We start from the raw sequence: 6,000 nt of genomic DNA on the forward strand, positions 1-6,000 counted from the left end.
ATAAAGGTGAAATAAATAAATAAATAAATTTAAGAAGGTGGCACTTTACGGTTGTCATAACTCTGTGGTCACTAAAGATCCCATGGCACTTATTGCAAGAGTATAATGAGTACCATTTTAGGTGCAATGTGTATATCAAGCTGTATTCCTATCATGCAATACTCTGTATAAAAGTACCATGTATGAATAATGTATATGTAACAAAATATTTGTATAAAACAAGCGTGAAACAAAGTTACTTTTGTCCTCCAAAGAGGGGGGTGGATGGGTCAATAAATAAGAGTATGTAAGTGGGGTTAGGGTGGTGAGTTTCCCCTTACACTGAGTCCATTCAATTAGTATTACTACATGTTTAGCCATCTTCCATAGCTTGAAGACCATGCTTTTGTACAGAGATAGAGACTTGTACAAAATACCAAAAAGGTGGACTGCAAGGCTATGTTAAGTTAAATAAGTGACTATGGTAAGTGCCTAGGTGCCAAATAAAGTAACAGGATTGAAGTTCAATCTTAAATCTGCCAATTTCTGTGAAACTGTGTACGTTTTACTTGTGGATTACTTGTTGTATTTGAAAATCAAAATAACTTGATTTTATGTCGATTTGTTTGTCTGCATGCCATTTTAAAAACAATGCAGATATTGGAGTAAACCTATTTTTGGTTAATACAAGTAACTATGAGTAAGGACAAACATCATGATAAGCTTGCAAGCTAATCTTGAATCAGAAATCTAATTACCACTTTGCATTTACAACGGTTGGTTTTATTATAGCTAATAAATAACCAAATCATTTCTGGATAACTAGATCAAATATATGAATGTCCCTCGTCAGCCCCTGTAAATTGGGTGGGGGCACACACGTCATCACATTGCCTCATCTGATTGGTTGAGAAGGCGGGCCTTTGTGGCAGCTAGTGAAGACCCCACGGAAGGGCCTATGCGAACGTGAGTAGATTATGTTGAAGACAACGGTCGGCAAATTTTGGACGCCGTCTCCAGTTCTTTATACCTTAGTTCTGTCAAGGTGCGTTGCTCTTTGTGGCCTACAATCCTTTGATTTCATTTGGAATGCTTGTAGGGAAGAAGGAATGAGGATTATCTACTGACGGAAGACTGAGCCCTGTTTCGTGTGTGCAGGTCGGCCACTGTTCATGATGCTAGAGCCCTGCAGGACAGTGGGAGTCTGGACATTTTCCTTTTCATGCATTCATTAAAGGCGACATAAACATAACATTCTGAGAATTGTGTGCACTCCAGACACTGATCTGTAGGGAGCCTTATATTGAGAGTACATCTATTGAAATGTCTTCAAAGGGATATTTTACCCAAATTACACATTGGGTCCCTTACCCTGTAAGCAGGCTATGGACAAGGTATGACTGCAATCCATGCATTGGTTTAGTTTCCTTGGCACTGTTTCCACATGCTAACATTTGACCATTTGTAGCACAAATCACATTCAAGTCACTGATTATTTGAACATGATGTGTGAAATGTTTATCAGTCCTTGTATTTGTGTCACAAATGCTAAAACGTTAGTATGTGGAAACAGTGCCAGGAAAACAACTAAGATAAAGTATGGATTGCTGTCATACCTTGTCCATAGGTTGTAAGGAAACCAATATGTAATTTCATAATTTGGGTTAACTATAGTTGTATGACCCTTTTGATGATGCTGGATGTGTGGATTTTGAAGAATAGCATATGCTGTGTTCAAAACAACTGGGAACCTGAAAATGTCAGACTTCAGTGTGTTCAAGACAACTGGGAACTCTGACTAGGAAAAATCGTTTTGAACTGTCATCTAACTCGGAATTCCAAGTCGGAAACTTGGGCATCTTTCTAGAGTTCCGACCTTAAGATCACTGACGTCATGACTTGACCTCTTTCTTTTCCGAGTTCCCAGTTAGCCTGAAAGCACCACCAGTATTCTCACTCAGATAGTTAGTTGCATGTAGCTGTCTGAAATCTATACAAATGCAATATTTGGGCCCACATTATTTTAGCAAGCTAGACATCTAAATATCTGTTCATTTTATCGAGTCTTCACCTAGCATTTTGTTTTTCTTAGAAAGATGTCAGTGGGTTGCTTTTTTTTAAACAGTTTGTCACAGGTGAAACCAATCAAATCAAAGTTTATTTGTCACGTGCGCCGAATACAACAGGTCACCTTACAGTGAAATGCTAATTTACAGGCTCTAACCAATAGTGCAAAAAAGGTATTGGGTGAACAATAGGTAAGTAAAGAAATAAAACAACAGTAAAAAAGACAGGCTATATACAATAGCGAGGCTATAAACGTAGCGAGGCTACATACAGACACCGGTTAGTCAGGCTGATTGAGGTAGTATGTACATGTAGATATGGTTAAAGTGACTATGCATATATGATGAACAGAGAGTAGCAGTAGCGTAAGAGAGGGGGTGGTGGGTGGCGGGACACAATGCAGATAGCCCGGTTAGCCAATGTGCGGGAGCACTGGTTGCTCAGCCCAATTGAGGTAGAATGTACATGAGTGTATAGTTAAAGTGACTGCATATATGATAAATAGTCCGGGTAGCCGTTTGATTACCTGTTCAGGAGTCTTATGGCTTGGGGGTACAAACTGTTGAGAAGCCTTTTTGTCCTAGATTTGGCACTCCGGTACCGCTTGCCATGCGGTAGTAGAGAGAACAGTCTATGACTGGGGTGGCTGGGGTCTTTGACACTTTTTAGGGCCTTCCTCTGACACCGCCTGGTATAGAAGTCCTGGATGGCAGGCAGCTTAGCCCCAGTGATGTACTGGGCCGTATGCACTACCCTCCTGCAGTACCTTGCGGTCAGAGGCCGAGCAATTGCCGTACCAGGCAGGGATGCAACCAGTCAGGATGCTCTCGATGTTGCAGCTGTAGAACCTTTTGAGGATCTCAGGACCCATGCGAAAATGTTTAGTATCCTGAGGGGGAATAGGCTTTGTCGTGCCCTCTTCACGACTGTCTTGGTGTGTTTTGACCATTCTAGTTTGTTGTTGATGTGGACACCAAGGAACTTGAAGCTCTCAACCTGCTCCACTACAGCCCTGTCGATGAGAATGGGGGCGTGCTCGGTCCTTCTTTTCCTGTAGTCCACAATCATCTCCTTACGTTGAGGGATAGGTTGATATTCTGGCACCACCCGGCGAGGTCTCTGACCTCCTCCCTATAGGCTGTCTTGTCGTTGTCGGTGATCAGGCCTACCACTGTTGTCGTCTGCAAACTTAATGATGGTGTTGGAGTCGTGCCTGGCCATGCAGTCGTGGGTGAACAGGGAGTACAGGAGGTCTGTATAATTACCAAGATCATCTCATTGACTAAGTTGTACACCTGAGCTCAATGTTGTTTCTTCCCCTTCTGCCGGAGTACACTCTTAAAATCAAATTGTATTGGTCACATGCACATGGATAACAGATGTTATTACGAGTGTAGCGAAATGCTTGTGCTTCTAGTTCTGACAGTGCAGCAATATCTAACAAGTAATATCTAACAATTCCACAACAAAAACCTAATACACACACATCTAAGTAAAGGAATGGAATAAGAATTTGTATAAATATATGGATGAGCAATGTCAGAGCGGCATAGGCTAAGATGCAATAGATAGTATAGAATACAATAATACATATGAGATGAGTAATGCAAGATGTGTAAACATTGTTTAAAGCGGCATTATTAAAGTGACTAGTGTTCCATTTATTAAAATGATTTCAAGTCTGCATGTAAGCAGCAGCCTCTGTGCTAGTGATGGCTGTTTAACAGTCTGATGGCCTTGCGAAAGAAGCTGTTTTTCAGTCTCTCGGTCCCAGCTTTGATGCACCTGTACTGACCAAGCCTTCTGGATGGTAGCAGGGTCAACGGGCAGTGGCTCGGGTGGTTGTTGTCCTTGATCTTTTTGGCGTTCCTGTGGCAATGGGTGCTGTAGGTGTGTTGGAGGGCAGGTAGTTTGCCCCTGATGATGCAATGTACAGACCACACCACCCTCTGGAGAGTCCTGCGGTTGTGGGCGGTGCATTTGACATACCGGGAAGTGATACAGCCCGACAGGATGCTCTCAATTGTGCATCTGTAAAAGGTTGTGAGGGTTTTCGGTGACAAGCCAAATTTCTTCAGCCTCCTGAGGTTGAAGAGGCGTGTTTCGCCTTCTTCACCACACTGCCTGTGTGGGTGGACCATTTCACTTTGTCAGTGATATGTACGCCGAGCAACTTAAAACTTTCCACCTTCTCCACTACTGTCCATCGATGTGGATAGGGGTTGCTCCCTCTGCTGTTTCCTGAAGTCCACGATCATCTCCTTTGTATTTGACGTTGAGTGAGAGGTTATTTTCCTGACACCACACTCTGAGAGCCCTCACCTCCCTGTAGGCTGTTTCGTCATTGTTGGTGATCAAGCCCACTACTGTTGTCGTTTGCAAACTTGATGCTTGAGTTGGAGGCGTGCATTGCCACGCAGTCATGGGTGAACAGTGAGTACAGGAGGGGGCTGAGCACGCACCCTTGTGGGGCCCCAGGGTTGAGGATCAGCGAAGTGGAGATGTTGTTTCCTACCTTCACCATCTGGGGGTGGCCAGTCAGGACGTCCAGGACCCAATTGCACAGGGCGGGGTTGAGACACAGGGCCTAAAGCTTAATGATGAGCTTGGAGGGTACTATGGTGTTGAATGCTGAGCTGTAGTCGATGAACAGCATTCTTACATAAGTATTCCTCGTGTCCAGATGGGATAGGGCAGTGTGATGGCGATTGCATCGTCTGTGGGCGGTCAGCAAATTGAAGTGGGTCTAGGGTGACCGGTAAGGTGGAGGTGACATGATCCTTGACTAGTCTCTCAAAGCACTTCATGATGACAGAAGTAGTCATTTAGTTCAGTTACCTTTGCATTCTTGGGTACAGGAACAATGGTGGCCATCTTGAAACATGTGGGGACAGCAGACTGGGATAGGGAGAGATTGAATGTCCGTAAACACACCAGCTAGCTGGTCTGCGCGTGCTCTGAAGACGTGGCTAGGGATGCTGTCTGGGCCGGCAGCCTTGCGAGGGTTAACACGTTTAAAAGTCTTACTCAAGTCGGTCACAGAGAAGGAGAGCCCACAGTCCTTGGTAGCTGGCCGTGTTGGTGGCACGGTGTTATCCTAAAAGTGGGCAAAGAACGTATTTAGCTTGTCTGGCAGCAAGATGTCGGTGTCCCTGACGTGGCTGGTTTGCCTTTTGTAGTCCGTGATTGTCTGTAAACCCTGCCACATACGTCTCGTGTCTGAGCTGTTGAATTGCGATTCCACTTTGTCTCGATATTGACGTTTTGCCTGTTTGATTGCCTTGCTGAGGGAACGACTGCTCTGTTTGTATTCTGCCATATTCCCCGTCACCTTGCCATGGTTAAATGCAGTTTCTGGTTAGGGTAGGGGTTACAACCCCTAGTGCAAAAAAAAATATGGTGTAAAGTCCACTGCCCTTCAGTCACTGTGGAGACGACGTCCTTGATCCACTTATTGATAAAGCCAGTGACTGATGTGGTGTACTCCTCAATGCCATCGGAAGAATCCCGGAACATATTCCAGTCTGTGCTAGCAAAACAGTCCTGTAGTTTAGCATCTGCTTCATCTGACCACTTTTTTTATAGACCGAGTCACTGGTACTTCCTGCTTTAATTTTTGCTTGTAAGCAGGAATCAGCTGGATAGATTTATGGTCAGATTTGCCAAATGGAGGGCGAGCGAGAGCTTTGTACATGTCTCTGTGTGAGGAGGAAAGGTGGTCTAGAATTTTTTTCCCTCTGGTTGCACATTTAACATGCTGATAGAAATTAGGTAAAACTGATTTAAGTTTCCCTGCATTTAAGTCCAACTAGGAGCGCCGCCTCTGGATGAGTGTTTTCCTGTTTGCTTATGGCGGAATACAGCTCATTGAGTGTGGTTTTAGTGCCAGCTTCGGTCTCTGGTGGTATGTAGACAGCTACGGAAAATACAGATGAAAACTCCCTAGGTAGATAG

The sequence above is a fragment of the Salmo salar genome, chromosome 16 (assembly GCF_965601325.2).
Source record: "Salmo salar chromosome 16, fSalSal1, whole genome shotgun sequence".
Taxonomy (NCBI): domain Eukaryota; kingdom Metazoa; phylum Chordata; class Actinopteri; order Salmoniformes; family Salmonidae; genus Salmo; species Salmo salar.